Source organism: Cherax quadricarinatus, chromosome 78 (genome assembly GCF_038502225.1).
Source record: "Cherax quadricarinatus isolate ZL_2023a chromosome 78, ASM3850222v1, whole genome shotgun sequence".
Classification (NCBI taxonomy): domain Eukaryota; kingdom Metazoa; phylum Arthropoda; class Malacostraca; order Decapoda; family Parastacidae; genus Cherax; species Cherax quadricarinatus.
Window position 1 is genome coordinate 12,137,341 of NC_091369.1, and position 27,129 is coordinate 12,164,469.

Here is a 27,129-nt window from a genome sequence, read left to right on the forward strand (position 1 = left end):
CTCCATAGCTTATTCCTCTTCCTTACCCCTCCCGTCCTTTCCTCAGTAGCTTATTCCTCTTTCTGCTCTCCTATACTATCCTCCTTTCTCCCTCTTCACCCCTCCCGTCCTATTCTCAGCTCTCCCTAGCTCATTCCTCATCCCTTCCATCCTATCCTTTTTCCTAGTTTATGCTTCTTCCTCATCACTATCCTATGTCTCACAGAAACATAATACGATTGTAAACAAACCACGGTTACGGGTGGGGACTGAACCCATGGCGAGAGAGTCGTGAAACTCTAGGCCAGTGCGTTAACCACTGGACCACCTGGCTACAATAAGTTTCATCCAGTTAAAGTATATTTTATGATTTCCTGAGTCATGACGGCTTTGAGGGGACTTGAGCTAGAGTTCATCACGGCCACACTGGCGGGAGATTCATCTGTATAAACTTGCATTTGTGGTCACAGTGGTGGCCCATGATAGCGTCCCTATGGTGTATAAATATACCTAGTTGGATGAATATTATTGTAGCCAGCTGGCCCAGTGGTTTCAGCACAGGCCTGGAGTTTTATAACTCGTTTGCCATGGGTTTTAACCCAAGCCGTACCCTGGTTTGTTTATCCTCTGTCCCTTATTCCTATACTCCTCTCCCACCTTATTCCCTCTTTAATCTCTTCCCTTACTATCCATCCTTTCCTCACCTTTCTCATCCGTTCTCTCACCTTCCCCCTCTCCCTTTCCTCCCATCCATCCTCTCCCCGTCCCATCCATCCTTCCCCTTCCCAAACTTCACTAACGAGGTGAGTAACGACCCCCATCACTTTACAGGACAATTTTCTCCGAGTTTGTGGGAAAAATAGTTTGCAATAAATGTCGTATTTAGCGAAGCTGTTAGCGAGATCACTTCCAGTTGTTTACACCAGCTGTAGCGTGACTAAAACAGCGCCAGTTGTTTACACCAGCTGTAGTGTGAAACATAGCTTCAGTTGTTTACACCAGCTGTAGTGTGACTCGGACATAACTGCAGTTACCCCAGCTGCTGAAGCAGACAAAAAACACAGCTTCAGCTGCTGAAGGTGATAAATACTCAGTCTGAAATATATTTCTTTTGTAAGGACATATTTTTAGATCTAGTAATTTTTCATGTAGCTGATGATCATAGTGGGAATTTGTTTTCATTTTTCAAAATGGGATACACTACCAAGGCGCTGCTACGGCAGCTTCAAAGGTCTCGTTCCAACAGACCTGAAGTTACTGTCACTTGAGAATTGCCATCTGTCGGGGTAGCCTGTCCCATGCACTGGAGAAATAAATTTGTGTGGGGACTTAAAAGTCCTCATGAGTGTGGACCTGTAAGTCCACACTGAGGCTGAGAAGAACTATCTACTTCTACCTGGATTAAGGATTATCGTTTAGTTTCTAAGTATGAGAGTCAGGGATAAAAACTAGAAGGGGTTACAGAAATGTTGAGAGGGAAGAAGAGGGGGGTCAAAGAGGTTAGAGAGCATACGGTAGAAAGGGAGAGTAGACAGAAGAGAAGGAATACCTGCCCACCCGGTGATAGGTGAGAAATTTGTGAGGACATGTTAGCCCTCTCTCCAGGGCTGCAGTTGCAACCCTGGCTGCCAACAGATCTACATAGTTGAGGTGGCTGTCATATTCCTGGGCATCCACTAGTTGCAAGGCTCCTTTTGATGCTGACATCGTGCGTTGCAATCTACATCCTCTAACATACAGTAAACAAGATAATACACCTGAACTGGTCTTCCAGTGGCCTGCCACAGATACGTGTGTGTTTAGCAAGGATGGGCACTGCAGGGTGAGGAGCAACGAATGGTGTGAGTGTCGAGCCGTGTGCCGAGAGAAGGGCTACGGACAACTAACACAAAATCCCCCGCATGAGAACCTCTCGCTGGTGTGGGTGAAAAAAAATATTTAAAAAGGCTTCTAGGAGAAACATTAAGATTTTTCCTTGAAGCATTTTGTACACTAGACATGGACCTCCTCTCTCTCCTTCCATATATATATATATATTATTTTATTATTATCACACTGGCCGATTCCCACCAAGGCAGGGTGGCCCGAAAAAGAAAAACTTTCACCATCATTCATTCCATCACTGTCTTGTCAGAAGGGTGGTTTACACTACAGTTTTTAAACTGCAACATTAACACCCCCTCCTTCAGAGTGCAGGCACCGTACTTCCCATCTCCAGGACTCGAGTCCGGCCTGCCGGTTTCCCTGAATCCCTTCATAAATGTTACTTTGCTCACACTCCAACAGCACGTCAAGTATTAAAAACCATTTGTCTCCATTCACTCCTATCAAACACGCTCACGCATGCCCGCTGGAAGTCCAAGCCCCTCGCACACAAAACCTCCTTTACCCCCTCCCTCCAACCTTTCCTAGGCCGACCCCTACCCCGCCTTCCTTCCACTACAGACTGATACACTCTTGAAGTCATTCTGTTTCGCTCCATTCTCTCTACATGTCCGAACCACCTCAACAACCCTTCCTTAGCTCTCTGGACAACAGTTTTGGTAATCCCGCACCTCCTAACTTCCAAGCTACGAATTCTCTGCATTATATTCACACCACACATTGCTCTCAGACGTGACATCTCGACTGCCTCCAGCCTTCTCCTCGCTGCAACATTAATCACCCATGCTTCACACCCATATAAGAGCGTTGGTAAAACTATACTCTCATACATTCCCCTCTTTGCCTCCAAGGACAAAGTTCTTTGTCTCCACAGACTCCTAAGTGCACCACTCACCCTTTTCACCTCATCTTTCATAGACCCATCCGCTGACACGTCCACTCCCAAATATCTGAATACATTCACCTCTTCCATACTCTCTCCCTCCAATCTGATATCCAATCTTTCATCATCTAATCTTTTTATCTTCATAACCTTACTCTTTCCTGTATTCACTTTTATTTTTCTTCTTTTACATACCCTACTAAATTCATCCACCAACCTCTGCAACTTCTCTTCAGAATCTCCCAAGAGCACAGTGTCATCAGCAAAGAGCAGCTGTGACAACTCCCCCTTTGTGTGTGATTCTTTATCTTTTAACTCCACGCCTCTTGCCAAGACCCTCGCATTTACTTCTCTTACAACCCCATCTATAAATATATTAAACAACCACGGTGACATCACACATCCTTGTCTAAGGCCTACTTTTACTGGGAAATAATCTCTCTCTTTCCTACATACTCTAACTTGAGCCTCGCTATCCTCGTAAAAACTCTTCACTGCTTTCAGTAACCTACCTCCTATACCATACACCTGCAACATCTGCCACATTGCCCCCCCCCCTATCCACCCTGTCATACGCTTTTTCCAAATCCATAAATGCCACAAAAACCTCTTTAGCCTTATCTAAATACTGTTCACTTATATGTTTCACTGTAAACACCTGGTCCACACACCCCCTACCTTTCCTAAAGCCTCCTTGTTCATCTGCTATCCTCTTCTCCGTCTTACTCTTAATTCTTTCAATAATAACTCTACCATACACTTTGCCAGGTATACTCAACAGACTTATCCCCCTATAATTTTTGCACTCTCTTTTGTCCACTTTGCCTTTATACAAAGGAACTATGCATGCTCTCTGCCAATCCCTAGGTACCTTACCCTCTTCCATACATTTATTAAATAATAGCACCAACCACTCCAAAACTATATCCCCACCTGTTTTTAACATTTCTATCTTTATCCCATCAATCCCAGCTGCCTTACCCCCTTTCATTTTACCTACTGCCTCACGAACTTCCCCCCCACACTCACAACTGGCTCTTCCTCACTCCTACAAGATGTTATTCCTCCTTGCCCTATACATGAAATCACAGCTTCCCTATCTTCATCAACATTTAACAATTCCTCAAAATATTCCCTCCATCTTCCCAATACCTCTAACTCTCCATTTAATAACTCTCCTCTCCTATTTTTAACTGACAAATCCATTTGTTCTCTAGGCTTCCTTAACTTGTTAATCTCACTCCAAAACTTTTTCTTATTTTCAACAAAATTTGTTGATAACATCTCACCCACTCTCTCATTTGCTCTCTTTTTACATTGCTTCACCACTCTCTTAACCTCTCTCTTTTTCTCCATATACTCTTCCCTCCTTGCATCACTTCTGCTTTGTAAAAACTTCTCATATGCTAACTTTTTCTCCCTTACTACTCTCTTTACATCATTATTCCACCAATCGCTCCTCTTCCCTCCCGCACCCACTTTTCTGTAACCACAAACTTCTGCTGAACACTCTAACACTACATTTTTAAATCTACCCCATACCTCTTCGATCCCATTGCCTATGCTTTCATTAGCCCATCTATCTTCCAATAGCTGTTTATATCTTACCCTAACTGCCTCCTCTTTTAGTTTATAAGCCTTCACCTCTCTCTTCTCTGATGCTTCTATTCTCCTTGTATCCCATCTACCTTTTACTCTGTGTAGCTACAACTAAAAAGTGATCTGATATATCTGTGGCCCCTCTATAAACATGTACATCCTGAAGTTTACTCAACAGTCTTTTATCTACCAAAATTGAAAAATGAGGTGCAAGATCCAGAGATCTCTGGATTTTCCACCTTATTTTTCAATTTCCTCATATTACAAGCTTGTGAAGAGGCACTTTAGACAAAGCGAAAGGCCTAGAGCTATTGGCCCCCCTCCCCATCCGTAAACTGTAAAAGATAATCAAATCGAGCATACAATGAAAGCTGCTCTAATGGTTAATTTGTTGAACACCACTTAACCAGCGGATCACTTAACTATCTCCCAACTTCCAATATTGAAGAAAGTGGATAAAGTGTCCATTATGGCAAGCTCTCTTATATATATGATTATATCCACAAGACAAAGTTAGGCCGTTTAGGATGTCCGAAGACCAGACCCGGTGATGGAGAGACCAGACCCGGTGATGGAAAGACCAGACCCGGTGATGGAGAGACCAGACCCGGTGATAGAAAGACCAGACCTGGAGAATGGAGAGACCCGATCTGGTGATGGAGAGGTCTGATAGATGAAGTGGCGAATAGCTATGCAAATAGATGGAGATTATCACTACTATTATTGTACTGAAGAGTTAAACCCACAGTGCTTGGAAAATAGGTATCAGGTTTGATGCTGAAATTCCTTGGATCAAAATTCCTTCAGCAGCTTTAAGGTAGTGTGAAGTAGATGGTGATGGTAGTTGAGTGTGTAATTGCGAGTATGGGCGGGTGGATGGATGTATGGGCGGGTGGATGGATGTAGGGACGGGTGGATGGATGTAGGGGCGGGTGGATGGATGTAGGGGCGGGTGGATGGATGTAGGGGCGGGTGGATGGATGTAGGGGCGGGTGGATGGATGTAGGGACGGGTGGATGGATGTAGGGGCGGGTGGATGGATGTAAGGACGGGTGGATGGATGTAGGGACGGATAGCTGGATACAGGGGCGAGTGGATGGATAAATATGATGACGGGAAAATACTTAAAGGAAAACAAAGAAATGATAGAATAAGAGAGAGAGAGAGAGCAATAAACATTCTCACACACGAGCAGCCTAAAGCCTCGGGTTAAAAAAAAAATCGTGATTTTCTTTTCCCTTAGAAAGTAAAGAGGGAAAGGGGAAGCGTGTGTCCCACATATTTGTTTTTGTATCTCTCTCTCTGTCTCCCCTCAGTCCCCGAGCTTATCATCTAGTGTTTGAGGGGAATGTCTCTATCCCCTCTCGACCTTGACCTGTATACACCCGAGGGGAGAAAAATAACTGGATAGTGAGAGGGGAAAGACTGACCTCAATTATATGTGTGTGTGTGTGTCACCTAGTTGGGGTTGCCAGGGGTCGAATATAAGCTCTTAGGCTCGCCTCTTAATTTCTGCCTTCATAGGCCAGTCTCAAGAATCACTTTCACTGAACATGTGCACAAAATTTGCTCCTTCCACCTTCAAATCCAGATGGTTCGATTCCTCACCCTCAGTCTGAAGGAATGTATATTTTTAGGCTACCACACACCCTTGTGGTTCACTTGTTTCTTATTCACGCCTTAAAAATTCTGCCTTGGTTTGCAGCCAAGACAAACTGTAGATATATATCCAGATGTATTGCTGTTAGCCCTATTTTGGGGCCTTTTGTGTATTTATATACTCTTGCATTACCGTTCATAAGATGGATATGATGTATATAAACTAACCACTACCATCCACAGGATGGATATGAAATACGCACACTAGCCACTACAGTCCAGAGGATGGATATGAGGAGTATAATAAATTAGCTGCTTCGGCGGCAAAATCTAATCCGTACAATTTATATCTTGACTGTCGTATTGATTCCGTTGAATATCTTGTACATCGTGATCAAGTCTTCTTTTGTTAAGACTGAATGTCTTTTTTTTTCTTTCGTTAAACTATCTTCTTATCGCAGTTCTCGTATGTGTAGTATATGTGTGTTTCTTAAACCATACCCCCGGCCGGGATTGAACCCGCGGTCATAGAGTCTCAAAACTCCAGCCCGTCGCGCTAACCACTAGACCAGCTAGCCACAATAAGATTCATCCAACTAGGTATATTTCTACACCATAGGAAGGTTAGCACAGGCACCTCTGTGACCACAAATGCAAGTTTTTACAGACGAATCTCCAGCTAGCGTGGCCGTGACGAACTCTAGTTCAAGTCCCTTCACTGCCGTCAACATGACTTAAGAAATCGTAATGACACGATTGCAAATAAACCATACCCCCGGCCGGGATTGAACCCGCGGTCATAGAGTCTCAAAACTCCAGCCCGTCGCGCTAACCACTAGACCAGCTAGCCACAATAAGATTCATCCAACTAGGTATATTTCTACACCATAGGAAGGTTAGCACAGGCACCTCTGTGACCACAAATGCAAGTTTTTACAGACGAATCTCCAGCTAGCGTGGCCGTGACGAACTCTAGTTCAAGTCCCTTCACTGCCGTCAACATGACTTAAGAAATCGTAATGAAGGGACTGGAACTAGAGTTCGTCACGGCCACGCTAGCTGGAGATTCGTCTGTAAAAACTTGCATTTGTGGTCACAGAGGTGCCTGTGCTAACCTTCCTATGGTGTAGAAATATACCTAGTTGGATGAATCTTATTGTGGCTAGCTGGTCTAGTGGTTAGCGCGACGGGCTGGAGTTTTGAGACTCTATGACCGCGGGTTCAATCCCGGCCGGGGGTATGGTTTATTTGCAATCGTGTCATTACGATTTCTTAAGTCATGTTGACGGCAGTGAAGGGACTTGAACTAGAGTTCGTCACGGCCACGCTAGCTGGAGATTCGTCTGTAAAAACTTGCATTTGTGGTCACAGAGGTGCCTGTGCTAACCTTCCTATGGTGTAGAAATATACCTAGTTGGATGAATCTTATTGTGGCTAGCTGGTCTAGTGGTTAGCGCGACGGGCTGGAGTTTTGAGACTCTATGACCGCGGGTTCAATCCCGGCCGGGGGTATGGTTTATTTGCAATCGTGTCATTACGATTTCTTAAGTCATGTGTGTTTCTTCATGTGTCAGAAACAGGTTGGGTTCAAGACGTGATGCTCGTGGAACGCCACTGGATGGGAGATCGGGATTATAGTCTCCTGTTTGTGTGTATACTCACTTATATGTGGTTGCAACAAGGAGAAGGCTGGAGGCAGTGGAGATGTCGTGTCTGAGGGCAATGTGTGGTGTGAATATAATGCAGAGAATTCATAGTTTGGAAATTAGGAGGTGCAGGATTACCAAAACTATTATCCAGAGGGCTGAGGAGGGGGTTGTTGAGGTAGTTCGGATGTAAAGTGGATGGAACAAAATAGAATGACTTCGAAAGTGTATAAATTTGTAGTGGAGGGAAGGTGGGGTAGGGGTCGACCTTCTAGGAAAGGTTGGATGGAGGGGGTAAAGGGGTTTTTGTGTGCGTGGGGCTTGGACTTCCAGCAAGCATGCGTGAGCGTGTTAGATAGGAGCAAATGGTTTTTAGGACTTGACGTGCTGTTGGAGTGTGAGCAAGGTAACATGACGGGAGTCAGGGTAACTGGCAGGCCAGACTTAGTCCTGGAGATGGAAAGTACAGTGCCTGCACTCTGAAGGAGGGGTGTTAATGTTGCAGTTTTATAACTATATAAGCGCGCCTCTGACAAGACAGTGATGGAGTGAATGATGGTGACAGTTTTTCTTTTTCGGGCCAGCCTACCTTGGTGGGAGACGGTCGAGGTGTTAATAAAATATAAATAAAAAAGTGGGTGCAGAGTTCGATTCACAGCTCCTGTGTGTGTGTGTACTCACCTGTATGCAATTCTCGGAATAGTGTCTCAGCTCCTGGCCCCGCCTTTTTCCTGGTCGCTAGTGGGCTCAGGAGAGTGAACCCAATACCTCTTCTGAAAGCTTGTATGGTTCCTGTCTCTACCACTCCACTGTATACTCACCTAACTGTGGTTGCAGGGGTCGATTCATAGCTCCTGGCCCTTGGTCCCCCCTCTGTGTGTGTGTGTGTGTGTGTGTGTGTGTGTGTGTGGTTATAATGTCATTCCTGGGGAAAGAGAAGAAACATTAAAGATTTAAAAGCAGTTTTTTTTTTTTAAGAAAACTTTAGTGTTGGTAATTAATTTTGCTTAATGGAAAGTGAAAGAAAGAAAATTTCGTAACTTCTTTCTCGAGAGAAAGTGAAAAGAATGCCTTAAATTTTCCTACTTCACTGAAGGTGAAAGAAAGGCGTCTTACACTATTAGAAGTAAGATTTTAAACTTCTTCCTTCGCAAAATAGTCTTAAAGGTTGTGTAAAATTGTGGAAACAGCGTGAAAGTAGTGACAGAAAAGTCTCAACAAAAAGCCATTTTTTTTTTTTACACGTAGTAAGTTTGAGAATTCTCACTATGTGAGCAAAACGTTGCGTACCTTTAATAATAAGGATTCTGTTTTCTTGAATCCTGGACGTAAATAACAAAGAGGAGGCGCACTTTACGTACAACGTTTCTGTTAAACTCGAAACGTTATATGGCTTGATAGACTTCTCAATAGATGGCGAAAAGTCAGAATTACAGGTTGTTTTGGTTAGTTTCTTTTCCTCCGGTTCTCTTGGTGCCGAATACACGAGGCTGTGATGAATATGAGCCAGTGGGCCGCCAGCAACAACAACCTGGTTGACCAGGCAAGCACCAGACAAGATCGGATTGCTGGAGTAGGAAAACTCTCGAAACCTGTCAATGGTATCGTGAGATTCAAGTGAGATATAACTTCATATACAAGCTCAAATAAGAGAGAGAGAGCAGCTCCACTCAAGGGAGGTGGTGAAAGACACAAACGCCCTTTATCCCTTGGTTCCGTCAACAAAGGGATGCCATAGGCAGGGAGAAGTTAGTCAGACGTAGTACCACTCTGGATGATTAGTTGTGCCTAGTTCTTCCCTCCCTCCCTCCCTCCCTTTCTCTCTCTCTCTCTCTCTCTCTCTCTCTCTATGCCTGCAAAACATTCAACAAAGGTATAATTAAGGTGTTTCTCTTATCCCTACAACATTCATCAAAGGTAATTAAGGTGTCTCAAACTTTCAATTAATTTTGCGTGATAGTGTGACCTTTGGTGAGCAAGTTGAATTACTAATTAATTGAAGCTGATTCTCAACAAAGCCACAACTCTCATCAAGTTGAGGACGGAGAGAGAGAGAGAGAGATAGAGAGAGAGAGAGAGGGAGGGGGGGAGGGTAGGGTTGAACCTAACCATGTACAAACATGGGAAAGGCAGCAGAGGACTTGAAAGTCCTGACTGAGGTAATCTGCTAAGAACTATCTTCTTCTATCTAGATTAAAAACTATCGTCTATTAACTAGGTGTACGAGTCAAGAATAGAAAAGCAGAGAGAGAGAGAGAGAGAGAGAGATTGTAGAAATCTGAAATATTGTTAGGCTATGTGAAAACGGGACTACTACCTCCGCCTGGTGCTGGATCAACTACACTGTGATGCCTGCGGTCCAGCAAGTCGCCTGCTTGAACAGGCAATCCCAAGAAAAGCCTGGTCTAAGCAGCGAGAGTGGAAAAAATCTAGAAATCTGTCACAGGTACATCACAGGTAGTAAAGAGCAGTAAACAGCCAGAGAGGAGAATAATGTATTTCAGTCGATGCGCGATCCGATGAAGGTATCCGTGTATCTCTTAAGCCCAGCCACCTCTACCTCAGTGCATGCAGAAGGAATAGTCCAGAGTGGTCATAAAATTCTAATGCAGCAAAATGTATAAATATGTGTACTCACCTAGTTGTACTCACCTAGTTGTACTCACCTAGTTGTACTCACCTAGTTGTACTCGCCTAGTTGAGGTTGCAGGGGTCGAGTCCAAGCTCCTGGCCCCGCCTCTTCACTGGTCGCTACTAGGTCACTCTCCCTGAACCATGAGCTTTATCGTACCTCTGCTTAAAGCTATGTATGGATCCTGCCTCCACTACATCGCTTCCCAAACTATTCCACTTCCTGACTACTCTGTGGCTGAAGAAATACTTCCTAACATCCCTGTGATTCATCTGTGTCTTCAGCTTCCAACTGTGTCCCCGTGTTGCTGTGTCCAGTCTCTGGAACATCCTGTCTTTGTGTATGTATACATGTGTGTAGTGTATTCCTAAGAATCTTTAATATTCAGGCATTTAAAATATTTAATACTCGAGTATTAAGGATTTTTTATATTTGGGTATTAACATTTCTTAATGCCCGGGTATCAAGATTTTTAATACCTGGTTATTAAAAATGTCCTAAATTGTGATGCCAATCAAAAGAGAATGTTTAAAGCAATCTTATTGACGTTTGGGATTGGCCTATATAAAATTGAGACAGAGCACCTGGGTGTGTTAGTTGTTCTACGAACCTCCACCTAGTAATATTTAACCAGAGTTTAAGTTGAAGTCGATTGGATAAGTCATTGTGAGGTTATAAACCATGAAACTGTTGCAAACAGATGGACGGCTCTGGCATTATGCCGTGCAGTGTTTAAGGGTTCACTCAACTCTTAATTTAACAATACTTTAGAAATGCGAGTATATAATATGTTTCGATTTTCTCTTTGCAGTTGTATTTTAAAATTCTCTGCAATCCTGTAAAAATAATTGTTTTTAAAACAGTCCAATTTGATCAACATTCCGACTATTCCAAGTTTAAAAAAAATACTTATTGCAATGACGAATTTGCCAACACAAACTCAAAGCGAATGGCTACTATCCTGACAGTAAGCTGCATCATTCGTTAAATACTGAAGCCAGTCAGAGGAGGTAAACACACATTGTGATCGTGATTAAATGTGAATCAAAATTTCACACTGTGTTACGCACAAAATGACTAGATCTACACCTACCCACTCGAATTTCACTCCGCCGTCGTCGAATTACGAGGCTCATTTTTAACGTTCGAAGCTAAGCCGCTGAGGGTTTTGGTAGTTATCGCAGTCGTTCAGGATGCCGGAAATGGGGTCGAATAATTTTGGTCATAGAGCACTTGCACGTGACAGGTGTTTCCAGAATCTGGTCCTCGTTGCCGTGCACAAGCGTTCAGAAATTGAATCCGATAGGATGAGGTGTTCTCAAGTTATGAGCGAAAGAAAATTAAAAAGCTGGAGGAAAATAAAAAATCAGTCAGCAACTTGAAAGTCCGCCTTTGGAGATTAATAATAATAATAATAATAATAATAATAATAATAATAATAATAATAATAATGCCAGCATAAATAACACTAAAATACGAATAAAATAATAATTCAAATAAATAGAGTAGTAACAGCAACAAAGAATTTATTTTATTGTTGTAATAAATGTAGTTGTTGGTGTAAGAGGAGGCAAGAGGGACATAAAACATGGGAGGCTACATAGCAGTACTAACCCTGCCATCTCAGACAATTAAATCCCCATCACTGTATGGTGGTGGAGACGGTAATTGCTTACTAAATCCTCTTCTTGTTTAAGGCAAGTGTTGGAGTGTGAGTGTGTGTGTGTACTCACCTAGTTGTACTCACCTAGTTGAGGTTGCGGGGGTCGAGTCCGAGCTCCTGGCCCCGCCTCTTCACTGATCGTGTGCGTGTGCGTGTGTGTGTGTGTGTGTGCGTGCACGTGCGTGCATGTGTGTATGTGTGTACCTACTACCTATGCGAATTAAGTCAATCAGCAGATTACTGACAGTTCTCCAATGTGCTTATGCTGTATTCTCTGGAACGCAGGCGAGAAATATGCATTATAATGTATACCTGGAAAGTTCTGAATGAACTGGTCGCAAATCTAGACATTGAAATTACTCCCAACGAGAGGAAAAGGCTCGACAAACAGTGCAAAATACCCCGGTATCAAGTGTGTATTGGGTACACAGAAATACTCAGTAAGTGTGAAGGAATCGTTGTCGTGGTCTTAAATGTATTTTAGTATCTGTATTCTCATGTTCTCCAGTGTACTTTCATATACGTCCACAGTTTCCCGTGTACTGTATGTACTTTCTGAATCAAACAAACTTTAAATAAGAGGAGCTCGGGTACTTTCACACACACCCATGTACTCTCTATGTAATGTCTCAACCTGACAAGCCCTGGAGGAGAGGGGAACCACAGAGTACATTATTAGAGAAGCAGATATGGTGGGTGGGTACAGACAGATACAAGAAGAACAAGCCAGAGAATATAGATAAGCCATAGGGACGTTAGGAAGTACTCTGTCTCAGGGTGGGGCGAGCAAATACCATCCACAGCTTCATGAGCTGGTGTATTGGAGCTCTGGAGGCCAGTAATGAGAAAAGCCGGTCGATGGTGGCTAAGGGACGGGGCAGGACCTTTGATTCGACCCCTGCTACCACAACCAAGTGGGTACAGCGCCACCGCAATTGTTTTATAGACACTGCTTCTGTTGTTGGCGATGGTACTGTTTCTGCTTCTACTGTTTTGACTGCTACTGTTTCTGATGCTAATTTTGTTTAGACTGCAACTGTTACTGTCAGATGCAGCAATTGCTGTGATACCTACTGCTACTGGCATCTCCGTCGCCGTTGTTCTATTTGCTGCTGCTGCTGCTGCTGCTGCTTTTTCTTCTTCTTTTTCTTCTTTTTCTTCCCGTGGTCTTATCACAGCCAGACTGTTAGCCTCTATATTGCACTATCGCGTCACTTTTTCATCAGATAGGCATAAATTATTTGTGTGTGTGCCTTACCCGGTATCTAGGTTAGACTCCAAGTTGGTAGGTAGGTTTGTAGACCCGGTATTCACAGCTTCTGCACCCCCCCATCCCCTCATACCAGTTTACCCGGCTGGATAGTTGAGGTACCTCCAGACGGTGTAGGTTAGATACCGAGTGGGCTATCTTTAGAAATTTAAGGCACAAGGATGTGGAAGTCTGTTGGTACCCAGGCCATGTTGATGCCCCAGGAAATAAAGCAACAGATGCCAAAGTGAGGTCTGCTGTAGTGAGACCCCCACTACAGTAGACTTCACGGACCCATGCAGGGTCTGGCAGGACATGGATGTTTTGCCCTTTAACAGGACTCATCAATTTGAGACGACTCTGTTGATTAGCATGCACAAACTTCTCACCTATAGACACCTTTTTACAGGTGTTCCTGCATCCCTCTGTTTAGCATGTGATGAGCCAGAGTCATGGTTTTTATAATTTTCCGAGGTGCTTGTAGGGACCTCGGGGAACTTTTAGCAGTCTCTTGACAATTTAATGGGATTTTTTTTAATTGATGGTTATATTCACTTGGTGTGACAGTAGTTATTTGTCTTGAGTGTATGTTCGCAGCTTTTGTTTGTTTTTATTGTTTTTTAATGGCTATGAGCGCTGAGTGCCTACGCAAAGTGCTCTGTAACTATCCCAATTATTATACTACTGCTATCTGCTGGGGTACCTATGGAAATTTGAGGCTATCCACCAGTTCCCTGGTTACTAGGAACTGGCGGATAGTTTTCGCTAGCTACTAGGGTACTGGCAAATAGTTTTCGCTAGCTATTAGGGTACTGACGAATAGTTTTCACTAGCTACTGATGTTCCTGCTGATAGGATAGGCTACCTACTGCATTAAGGTTGGTCCACATGGCAAATATTATACAAATTATACTCCATTTTTGTATTCCGAGAGAGATTATAGATTAATATAAGGCTAGTCTCTCTCTTCAGTGGGGTTATATACCCGCACCCATTATCTCTCCACAGATCTGTCTTATACACCAGGCAGTATTTTCTTGTCAAAATATACTCTCACGTTTTTGGCGTCTAAAATTATTATATGCGAACCTCGTAACAAATTTATCGCTATTAAAATATTGATTTGGGTTTAAACTAATCAATATTTTGCTTATCCTGTCTTACATATTATAGTTTGTTATGCAAAATTCACACAGTACGTCCTACACAGAGTATTATTTATCATATATACACACTATGACTGGAAAGAGACACTTTGAGTGTAATGAGATTGACATCGTTTCGCCCATGCAGTGTTTTCAAGTCACGCATACTATGATAAGGAAATTTTTCTGTGAAGGGCCGCATGTGGCCCTTCTAGGAAATGAATGTGGCCCTCACACAAAATTATGAATTCACTTTTATGTAGGTTCCACACTGCAGTGTCGACAAAACCCTGCGGTCTTTATCACACATTTGATTATTAAATGTAGCCCACTTGTGTAGCAAGGTGGAGGACCACTGGTCTAGAGAGAAGTTGTGATATTTAGTGAGCACTCTGGCCGTGTGGGACGCTCTGCGCTCTTACCAATACATAACTTCATTAGACACATCACGCAATAAAAACAGAAGATAAAAATTTACAGCAACAATTACTCAACACAAATACTGTCAAACCAAGTTAAAATAACCAGCATCAATTATAAATTCCATTAAATTATCAATACCAAGAGGCTCCTGAAAGTTCTCCGAGATCTCTAGAATTCTCTTAAAAAGAGAAGCATTTATTAGAGAGACTTGTAATATGAAGACTGATGTAGTAGCTTGCCTACAAATACTTTTGGCAGTTTGGCAGACAGATCATTAAACTATATGCAAAATATGTGGCCAGCCTTATAGTCATTTCATCACCATGTGCTTGATTGTCCAACGATAGAGCAATGTAGATAGTATAATCAGTACAGCAGCCTTGATAATGACGATAATATAATGACGTTGTACATGTAGAAATATACAAGCCTAGCTGACATCAGTAACATATAGAAAACTAATACATATATAACAATGGTTATAAATGACCATAATTTTTAAAGGGGTGGACCGGTAAGCCAGCGGAAGGCCTCGGTCAGATGACCAAAAGCTCCAAAGGCGGGTCATCATCTGACTAAGACCCGCGTCAGGAAACATTTGTCCTGTTTCCTGACGAACCTTACCTAACCTATAGAAAACTCATTATGCAGAGCATTTCGGGCAAATTAAGTCAGTTATCCCCAGGATGCAACCCACACCAGTCGGCTAATACCCAGGTGCCTATTTTAGTGATAGGTCAACAGGGACAGCAGGTGTCTTAAGGAAACACTCCTAATGTTTTCACCCGTACTAGGGATCGAACCACGGACCTCGGTGAGCTGAGTGCGCTACCAACTGAGCTACGAGATACCTCACATCTGACAATGTCTTCATCTCATCTGACTCCATTATATAAGCTACTTTTACCTGCCTTGCTTCAGTTTCATGAAGACTGTGGTACTGAACACCTGCTCCTAGTTTGAGGGACTGATTACCTAATCTTCTGTATAGTACTGATAAAGCCATTGGCGAAACGTCTGCTTAAGATACCCAGTTGCTGGGCATGTGTCTAAGCCTTCAAGTGATGGAGTCCAGCCTTGGGCGAAAAGTTTTATTAAAAGATCCTCTGCTACAGGCGTCTTTATTCTCACATATAAACTGTCTCAGAGGTTTCTGTGACTAGAGTTTAGAGATAAGACACATATGGAACACTTGTGTATATTGTATGAAGTGGATGAATAAGACACATGTGCAGCACTTGTGTATATTGTATGAAGTGGATGAATAAGACACATGTGCAGCACTTGTGTATATTGTATGAAGTGGATGAATAAGACACATGTGCAGCACTTGTGTATATTGTATGAAGTGGATGAATAAGACACATGTGCAGCACTTGTGTATATTGTATGAAGTGGATGAATAAGACACATGTGCAGCACTTGTGTATATTGTATGAAGTGGATAAATAAGACACATGTGCAGCACTTGTGTATATTGTATGAAGTGGATGAATAAGACACATGTGCAGCACTTGTGTATATTGTATGAAGTGGATGAATAAGACACATGTGCAGCACTTGTGTATATTGTACGAAGTGGATGAATAAGACACATGTGCAGCACTTGTGTATATTGTATGAAGTGGATGAATAAGACACATGTGCAGCACTTGTGTATATTGTATGAAGTGGATGAATAAGACACATGTGCAGCACTTGTGTATATTGTATGAAGTGGATGAATAAGACACATGTGCAGCACTTGTGTATATTGTATGAAGTGGATGAATAAGACACATGTGCAGCACTTGTGTATATTGTATGAAGTGGATGAATAAGACACATGTGCAGCACTTGTGTATATTATATGAAGTGGATGAATAAGACACATGTGCAGCACTTGTGTATATTATATGAAGTGGATGAATAAGGCACTTGTGTATATTATATGAAGTGGATGAATAAGACACATGTGCAGCACTTGTGTATATTATATGAAGTGGATGAATAAGACACATGTGCAGCACTTGTGTATATTATATGAAGTGGATGAATAAGACACATGTGCAGCACTTGTGTATATTATATGAAGTGGATGAATAAGACACATGTGCAGCACTTGTGTATATTATATGAAGTGGATGAATAAGACACATGTGCAGCACTTGTGTATATTATATGAAGTGGATGAATAAGACACATGTGCAGCACTTGTGTATATTATATGAAGTGGATGAATAAGACACATGTGCAGCACTTGTGTATATTATATGAAGTGGATGAATAAGACACATGTGCAGCACTTGTGTATATTATATGAAGTGGATGAATAAGACACATGTGCAGCACTTGTGTATATTATATGAAGTGGATGAATAAGACACATGTGCAGCACTTGTGTATATTATATGAAGTGGATGAATAAGACACATGTGCAGCACTTGTGTATATTATATGAAGTGGATGAATAAGACACATGTGCAGCACTTGTGTATATTGTATGAAGTGGATGAATAAGACACATGTGCAGCACTTGTGTATATTATATGAAGTGGATGAATAAGACACATGTGCAGCACTTGTGTATATTATATGAAGTGGATGAATAAGACACATGTGTATATTGTATGAAGTGGATGATTAAGACACATGTGCAGCACTTGTGTATATTGTGGACGTAGATGAGACACTAAAGATACTCAAGTGTTATCTATTTATATATTTTCTACATTAACATTATACTAAGAAGCCATTGTTGAAAAAAAATTGGTATCTTTATAATCCCAGTAAAAAAAAAGGATATCCTAAGCATATACATTTTCCTGGGCATATATATTTTCCCTGGTATACTCAAAAATCCGGGAAAAAGAAATTAATGTACAATTGCTATGGATCCCATCACACATTGGGTTACTCCTTCATGATAAAGTTGAAATGTTAGCTAAGAAGAGTACCCAGAAGGAGAATGTAGAATATAACTTTGGTATATCTGTGTCTAGCATTAGGAATAATATTAGAGAATTAAATAATGAAAATGAATGTGATAGGAATGCAATTAGAAGTCTGAGTAGATCTGTAACCCACTATGATGACATGAACGTAGATAAGTATGTTTCTTGAGCAACTTGCAATGTGAACAGACTGATGATGTAGCGGTCAGGCTTAGGCTTTGTTACAAGTACTTCTGGTAGTTTGGGAGACACACAGATGATCAAAACAAATGCAAATTTTGGTCAGGCCTATGGTCACTGTCTTAAACACTATGTGCTTAACTGTCCACTTATGAGAAATATAGAGATAGTATAATCTACGTGACATGTCAATATATGTTATTAATGAAAATCAGATTCCAGATATACTAAGCAAATTTCCTAAAATTTGCTTATAACATATAAGTGAACTGTAGATATAAATCCAGATGTACACCTGTTAACCCTTTTGGGGCCTAGTTCCTAGGTCTTTTGTGTATTCATATGCTCTTGCGCTACCGTCCACAGGATGAATAAGGAGTGCACAATAAATTAGCCACTTCGGTGGCAAAATCTAATCCTGGTATAATAGTACGGCAGGGCTGGTCGGTAATCAAATGAGACTGGTTATACACCAAAATATATGTGTGCTTTAAATTGAAGGAAGGAGCCCAAGATTTTGAGCTTCCCCACGTCTCTATTTTCCCCCTGCTTAGCAAGGGAAAATAGGAGACGCGAGTCCTCCCTCCCTCCCTCTCTCTCTCTCTCTCTCTCTCTCTCTCTCTCTCTCATGCTTCAAGGCTAAATTCTTTGCTTTGAATATTTATCAGAGAATCCCGAGGTAGAGTCGCTAGGTGTGTGTTGAAGGTTGATCGAGACTCGCTCAGAGTTTCATCGTCTGAGATGCACTGAGACAGGTTGTGTGAGAAATCGGTTGTGTGATACACTGAGAGATTGGACGTATGAGAGATTGGTTGTGCGAGAGTGAGACACCACCACCGTGATAATCACACCATCATAACACCTGGTGTTAAAATAATTATGTTTATCACCAACACGTGATATTAACACTGTGTACCCTTGCCTCTCTTACAGAGTCTGGCGTGGGCGGCGGCATGATAGGCGTGCTGGTGGGCGTGGCACTCATCTCTGCGGTGGTGGGCGCAGGCGTGATGGTTGTCTTACTCAGATGTCGCAAGTAAGTCTAGAAAACGACGTTTTAAAATAACATTTTTCTCTGATTTTTGACTGGTGTGATTGGAATGTTTTATGTCTTATTTCGTTATTCATTTTTTTATATTCTTCATGCCCATATTTACCATCTATACACATCAGTACATAAATATACACACGTACGGTTATTACTAGCCTGCCTGCCTAGTATTAACCGTCCCTTCCTCTCTTGACATACACGTCCAAGAATATTACATTTTCATATTACAAAACATACAGATCACGAAGTATTCCCACTCAACCCCACCATAAAATATTCCCACTCAACCCCACCATAAAATATTCCCACTCAACCCCACCATAAAATATTCCCACTCAACCCCACACATCCCCACCACAGATTATACTAATGTAAATCATTTTTTTTCTTTTCTGCAGTACACAGGTAATGTAGTTGACATATAATAAAATATTGTTATGCACAAAAAACCACTAACATGTGGTGCTTTTCTGGCAGCAACCATACATATTCTCACAAAATAATCCCACTCAACATTTCCAATCACAAGATATTCTGTACATGTATGGTACACAATACTGACAAGATGAAGAATTAGATACATGTGCAACATCTGGGTATCTTTATTGTAGATGTTTCGCCATCCAGTGGCTTTATCAATACAAATTCCAGGACATAATTGGAAGACAGAACTATACATAAAGTTGAGGTACTAATTATCTCATCTTTTGTATATAGTTCTACAGTCTTCCAATTATGTCCTTGAATTTGTATTGATAAAGCCACTGGATGGCGAAACGTGTACAATATAGATTCTCACTCAACCATGCGTTTCCTTACCACATAATATACATTAAACAAAATATCCCCTCTTAACCATAAATATCCCAACCACAAAATATCACCACTTATCCATGCACATCCCTATTACAAAACTATTCTCTATACATATCCTGATGATAAAGCCACTGATGATTCTCTTCAAATCGCTTGTTCTCTCTAGGCTGGAATACTGCTGTACACTAACTGCCCCCTTCAAGGCAGGCGAAATTGCTGACCTGGAGAGTGTACAAAACTTTTCACGGCACGCATAAGTACAATAAAGCATCTAAATTACTGGGAACGGTTGAAGTCTGTTGATTTGTATTCCCTACAATGCAGGCGAGAAAGATACATGATAATATACACTTGGAAAATCCTAGAGGGATTAATAGACCCCTGGTTTTCTTCAAGGCGCTGGACAGGCACCTAAAATCAGTACCTGACCAGCCGGGCTGTGGTTCGTACGTCAGTTTGCGTGCAGCCAGAAGTAACAGCCTGGTGGATCAGACCCTGATCCACCACGAGGCCTGGTCTTAAACCGGGTAGCGGGGGCGCTGATTCCCCGAAACCCTCTCCAGGTATACTCATCACAAAATATCACTCAACCATGTCCCTCCCCACCACAATATATTACCACTTACTAATGGAATATTCGTCCATACATCCACCTTACACTGCCCTAAACAGCAACCACAAGCAGACATGCACATCAAAAAATTCTGGAACGATAACATGAGTTGGCCGTAGCGAACGGAAGGAAATGTTTACGAAGCGAATGCCAGAGAAATGAGAAGAGGAAATGAGGGAAGGAATAAAATGATTGAGAGTGTGATGAGGGGAGGAGGAGGTAGAATCAGTGGCAGAGAGAGAGAGAGAGAGAGTGTCAGTATTTAAATAAAAAAAACTCTCGCCTTTTAAAGACAATTCATTTTTCCTCCCTTTTTCATTTTTGCATTTTTCTCGACCTTGTGGGAATTCTGGTGGGCAGGGAAGCTGTCTGAGAGAGAGGCCAGCTGTCTCTGACACCTCCTGCAAGAAATTGACGCAGAGTTGCAAGGAGTTGATGGAAGCTGTGTGGAGAAAGTTGAGGAAGAGAAGATATATAGAAAAGGAAGGTGTAAGAATATGGAAGAGAAGGGGTAAAGGGATGGTGGAGAAAATATAGGAATGAGGGAGTGTGTAAAAGAGGAAGTGTTAAGGAGGAAGAGGTGAGAAGTAAGCGATGTGGAGAAGGAAGGAATACAGCTATGGAAGGGAAGATAACTATGTGTGTGTAGGAATGGAGTAGGATGGGTTATGGAAAGATATATATATATATATATATATATATATATATATATATATATATATATATATATATATATATATATATATATATATATATATATATATATAGGTATATATATATATATATATATATATATATATATAGGTATATATATATATATATATATATATATATATATATATATATATATATATAGGTATATATATATATATATATATATATATATATATATATATATATATATATAGGTATATATATATATATATATATATATATAGGTATATATATATATATATATATATATATAGGTATATATATATATATATATATATATATATATATATATATAGCTATATATATATATATATATATATATATATATATATATGTATATATATATATATATATATATATATATATATATAGGTATATATATATATATATATATATATAGGTATATATATATATATATATATATATATATATATATAGGTATATATATATATATATATATATATATATAGGTATATATATATATATATATATATATATATATATATATATATAGGTATATATATATATATATATATATATATATATATATAGGTATATATATATATATATATATATATATATATATATATATAGGTATATATATATATATATATATATATATATATATAGGTATATATATATAGGTATATATATATATATATATATATATATATATATATATATATTTATATATATATATATATATATATAGGTATATATATATATATATATATATATATATATATATATATATATATATATATATATAGGTGTATATATATATATATATATATAGGTGTATATATATATAGGTATATATATATATACATATATATATATATATATATATACCTATATATATATATATATATATATATATATATATATATATATACCTATATAGATATATATATATATATATATATATATATATATATATATATATATATATATATATATATATATATATATATATATATACACCTATGTGTGTGTGTGAGAAGCAGAGTGCTGGTAGCAGAACTCATGATTCCAGGTGCGAGGGATAAGTCAGGTGTGTACTTCAGTGTCATGTGTATTCATATATACCTTCATTTTAATACAAACCTTCATTTTCTTATATTATTTCTTTAGATATGCCCTCATTTGCATACTGGCCTCTTAACAGGACAAGGAGGAATAACATCTTGTAGGAGTGAGGAAGAGCCAGTTGTGAGTGTGGGGGAAGTTCGTGAGGCAGTAGGTAAAATGAAAGGGGGTAAGGCAGCCGGGATTGATGGGATGAAGATAGAAATGTTAAAAGCAGGTGGGGATATAGTTTTGGAGTGTTTGGTGCAATTATTTAATAAATGTATGGAAGAGGGTAAGGTACCTAGGGATTGGCAGAGAGCATGCATAGTTCCTTTGTATAAAGGCAAAGGGGATAAAAGAGAGTGCAAAAATTATAGGGGGATAAGTCTGCTGAGTATACCTGGTAAAGTGTATGGTAGAGTTATTATTGAAAGAATTAAGAGTAAGACGGAGAATAGGATAGCAGATGAACAAGGAGGCTTTAGGAAAGTTAGGGGGTGTGTGGACCAGGTGTTTACAGTGAAACATATAAGTGAACAGTATTTAGATAAGGCTAAAGAGGTCTTTGTGGCATTTATGGATTTGGAAAAGGCGTATGACAGGGTGGATAGGGGGGCAATGTGGCAGATGTTGCAAGTGTATGGTGTAGGAGGTAGGTTACTGAAAGCAGTGAAGAGTTTTTACGAGGATAGTGAGGCTCAAGTTAGAGTATGTAGGAAAGAGGGAAATTATTTCCCAGTAAAAGTAGGCCTTAGACAAGGATGTGTGATGTCACCGTGGTTGTTTAATATATTTACAGATGGGGTTGTAAGAGAAGTAAATGCGAGGGTCTTGGCAAGAGGCGTGGAGTTAAAAGATAAAGAATCACACACAAAGTGGGAGTTGTCACAGCTGCTCTTTGCTGATGACGCTGTGCTCTTGGGAGATTCTGAAGAGAAGTTGCAGAGATTGGTGGATGAATTTGGTAGGGTGTGCAAAAGAAGAAAATTAAAGGTGAATACAGGAAAGAGTAAGGTTATGAGGATAAAAAGATTAGGTGATGAAAGATTGAATATCAGATTGGAGGGAGACAGTATGGAGGAGGTAAATGTATTCAGATATTTGGGAGTGGACGTGTCAGCGGATGGGTCTATGAAAGATGAGGTGAATCATAGAATTGATGAGGGGAAAAGAGTGAGTGGTGCACTTAGGAGTCTGTGGAGACAAAGAACTTTGTCCTTGGAGGCAAAGAGGGGAATGTATGAGAGTATAGTTTTACCAACACTCTTATATGGGTGTGAAGCATGGGTGATGAATGTTGCAGTGAGGAGAAGGCTGGAGGCAGTGGAGATGTCATGTCTGAGAGCAATGTGTGGTGTGAATATAATGCAGAGAATTCGTAGTTTGGAAGTTAGGAGGAGGTGCAGGATTACCAAAACTGTTGTCCAGAGGGCTGAGGAAGGGTTGTTGAGGTGGTTCGGACATGTAGAGAGAATGGAGCGAAACAGAATGACTTCAAGAGTGTATCAGTCTGTAGTGGAAGGAAGGCGGGGTAGGGGTCGACCTAGGAAAGGTTGGAGAGAGGGGGTAAAGGAGGTTTTGTGTGCGAGGGGCTTGGACTTCCAGCAGGCATGCGTGAGCGTGTTTGATAGGAGTGAATGGAGACAAATGGTTTTTAATACTTGACGTGCTGTTGGAGTGTGAGCAAAGTAACATTTATGAAGGGGTTCAGGGAAACCGGCAGGCCGGACTTGAGTCCTGGAGATGGGAAGTGCAGTGCCTGCACTCTGAAGGAGGGGTGTTAATGTTGCAGTTTAAAAACTGTAGTGTAAAGCACCCTTCTGGCAAGACAGTGATGGAGTGAATGATGGTGAAAGTTTTTCTTTTTCGGGCCACCCTGCCTTGGTGGGAATCGGCCAGTGTGATAATAAATAAAAATAAAATATATATTCACACTATCACTCTTGCCAGAGGCGCTCAGGTACGACAATTTAGACGTCAGTCTGAACAACAAATATCCCAAAATACGCAAAATAACCATTGTGAAAGAATAGTGAATTTCCAAGCGCTTTCGTGATTTCTCGCATTATCAAAGAACTGAGGTAAATTACGAAAGCGGTTGGAAATTCACTTGTTTTTTCACAGTGGTTATTTTGCATATTGTGATGTCACCGGTTTACTGTGATATTATGGCATATATATATGTCGTGCCGAATAGGTAAAATTTGTTATTTTTGACTTAAATACCAACGCTCTTCTTGCCGAATAAGGCAAGCGAAAATTTGTGAGTGCAGTAATTTCGCAAAACTCATTCTGAACCTAACGAAAAGAAAATATTTCATTGTGTTTATTATTAAATTATTGTACACTTATCTAAAATATATTTAGATAAGTTTACAATATATTAAAGTTAGGTAAGTTGTCTAAAGTTCTCTTGGTACAGAATTATTAATTTTTACATAAACATAAATGAAAAAAAATATCTTTCAACGTATCAGAGAAATTTTTAGAAAAGACTTAATTTTAAACGAGTTCTTGCTAACTGACCAGTTTTACCTATTCGGCACGATATATGTATATGTAATGTATATATATCTCAGACCAAAGCAGGACTCGAACCTGCGCACTCGGCATCAAAGTACAGCACAGCCAGACCCTTGCAGCATATACTAATACTCATTTCTTTCCCTCTTAATTTGCCCTCTCCTTTTTTCATCAACATTCACCCCTCTTATCCTTACCTCTCCATTCATCCTCCACCTCTCCTAATTTCTATTTCCATAAATTATGAAAAAATAACATTCACTTCCATTCACCATCAGCCCTAATTAAACCATTAATTAAATTCTCGTGTTTTTTCTCCCTTACAGGATCAAGATTCTTCCGTCTGGACGAGGTAAGCAGCTCTGTTTTTTCAGGTCTAAGGCCTGTTTTTTTTTTTTTTTTTTTATCTTAGGCCATGTAATCTTGCTGGCCGCTAGTAGCAACGGCCTGGTTGACGAGGAAGAAGAAATTCTGGCCATTGTTCAGGCAGCAGGGAGTAGCTGAATCCTCGAGAAAGATCACAGGTATATCACTGGTACTCAGCTGTTGATCACCCAAGGGTCATTAAGGATGCAAATCACCTGTACACTAATATCAAGAATACTTTAATACCTAAAATAGGGAATGTAAACTCCCAGTCTACATAGATTAGGAGACACCTCGGTACATGTACACAGAAACCTTTCATTGTATATATACAGACAAACTTTAATATATATATATATATATATATATATATATATATATATATATATATATATATATATATATATATATATATACACACACACACACACAAATACTTCATTTCCAGGGTATATATACCGACACACATCTCAGTGTATATGCCCTGCTGGAGCACTGCTTTACTAAAAGAAAAAAAGTTGAGTGCGTACGCAGAGATCAGTGAGAAAGGAAAACCCACATGGAGATAAAAAAAAAGGAAGAATAGTTATCAGTACAGTTCAACCTCCGGCTGAGGTCCTCTTTAGCAGATAAAGAGGAATGAGGAGACAGGGTATACATAGCGCTAGGACGAGTTGGCGGTTTCGTGCTGGGTTGAGTGAAGCATATTTGTTAAGGCGGTCCTTTTTTGGCTCCTCAAGATGCTTCATTACATCTGATAGACTCTCCCTGTTCTTAGGGACATGGTGTTCATATGACCGCTGATGAGATGTATAGCACTTGGATATTTAAATTTTGAAGACGTTTCGCCACAGTGGTTTTTTTCAATTTAATACAAGGATTATCAGTTGGAGACAGTAAGAGATAATCAGTTCCTCAGCCTAGTACACATGACCTCCTAAGATGCTTTGAACACAAGGGAGTGATTACCTTCTATCAAGGCTGAGGGACTGGTCATTAGACCGAGCCTGGCTCATGGCCGGGCCCCGGAAGTAGAAAGACTCTCAAAACTCGTCAAAGGTATATTAAAGGTACCTCAAAACCACCTCTCCATTTTTCTTGTTCCCAGCAAGCGTGCATGAGCGTGTTAGGAGTTGAGGCAAATGGTTTTTATGACTTGACGTGCTGTTGGAGTGTGAGCAAATTAGGATTTATTGAAGGGATTCAGGGAAACCGGCTAGCCAGCCTCGAATCCTGGAGGTGGGAAGTACGGTGTCTGCACTCTGAAGGATGGGTGGAGGTACGTTTATTGTAGCGCAGGCGCACCTCTTGCAAGACGGTAATGGGGTGAATGATGAAATTGTTTCTTTTTCGAGCCACCTTGCCTCGGTGGGAAACGTCCAATGTGTTAATAAAAAATATTATATTTGTATTCGACTGGAGAAGCCTACTGTGCAGGCGAAACGTTGCGGGAATAAAATTACCTAGGTTTTCCGCATGTCTTCAACAAAAGGACAAGGGTATGGAGTACTGTAGTAGGCCTGCTGTGCCATGCTAGGCTGGTCCTGTCCTTCACGCTCAAGTGAGCAGCCTGTGTGTATGAGCGTGCTGCCAGGGTGTCTGGTCTGTTGTGTAAATACCTAGTTAACATCAGTCCTGGGATGCACGTCAGTGAATATTTCGTTATCACAACTGATTGGAACTTTTCTTTCGATCTTTTCAAGTTTACCTTGCCTTGGTTGGCAACTCTATCGCCTCATACATCGAGTGTCCGTGGTTCTGTCCCCGGCATGGGTGGAAATGTTTGACAAGTTTCCTAACACCTGCTGTCCCTGTTCACCTAGTTGTACCTGGGTGTTAGTCGACTAGTGTGAGTCGCATCCTGGAGGACAAGATGAAAGAACCACAATGGAAATAAGACTGACAGTCCTCGATGAAGCACTGACTTTCTATGAATCTTCCTTCTTAGAATACGAGAAGCGAGTACTACAGCAGGCCTACTGGCCCATGCTAGGCAGGTTCAACCCACACACACCCACATGCCCCGTCCAACCTATTTTTAACGATACCCAAAGTTCTGGCTTCAGTGACGCTACTCGGCAGTTTGTTCCACTCTTCCACGACTCTTGCCCAAAGCAGTGCTTTCCTATATATTTTCTATACCTAAATTTGCAGTCATTC

The 27,129-nt window shown here is 40.5% G+C and overlaps 1 long non-coding RNA gene across 1 annotated transcript in view; it reads left to right on the top strand.

The window, feature by feature from the left end:
* LOC138855002 (uncharacterized) overlaps positions 1-24,955 on the top strand; it is a 465,781-nt gene extending 440,826 nt beyond the window's left edge. The window contains exons 2-3 of the long non-coding RNA XR_011394167.1: positions 18,749-18,851; positions 24,930-24,955. This is a non-coding gene — a long non-coding RNA (uncharacterized lncRNA). The remainder of the gene's footprint in view (positions 1-18,748; positions 18,852-24,929) is intronic.
* The last annotated feature ends 2,174 nt before the right edge of the window (positions 24,956-27,129 follow it).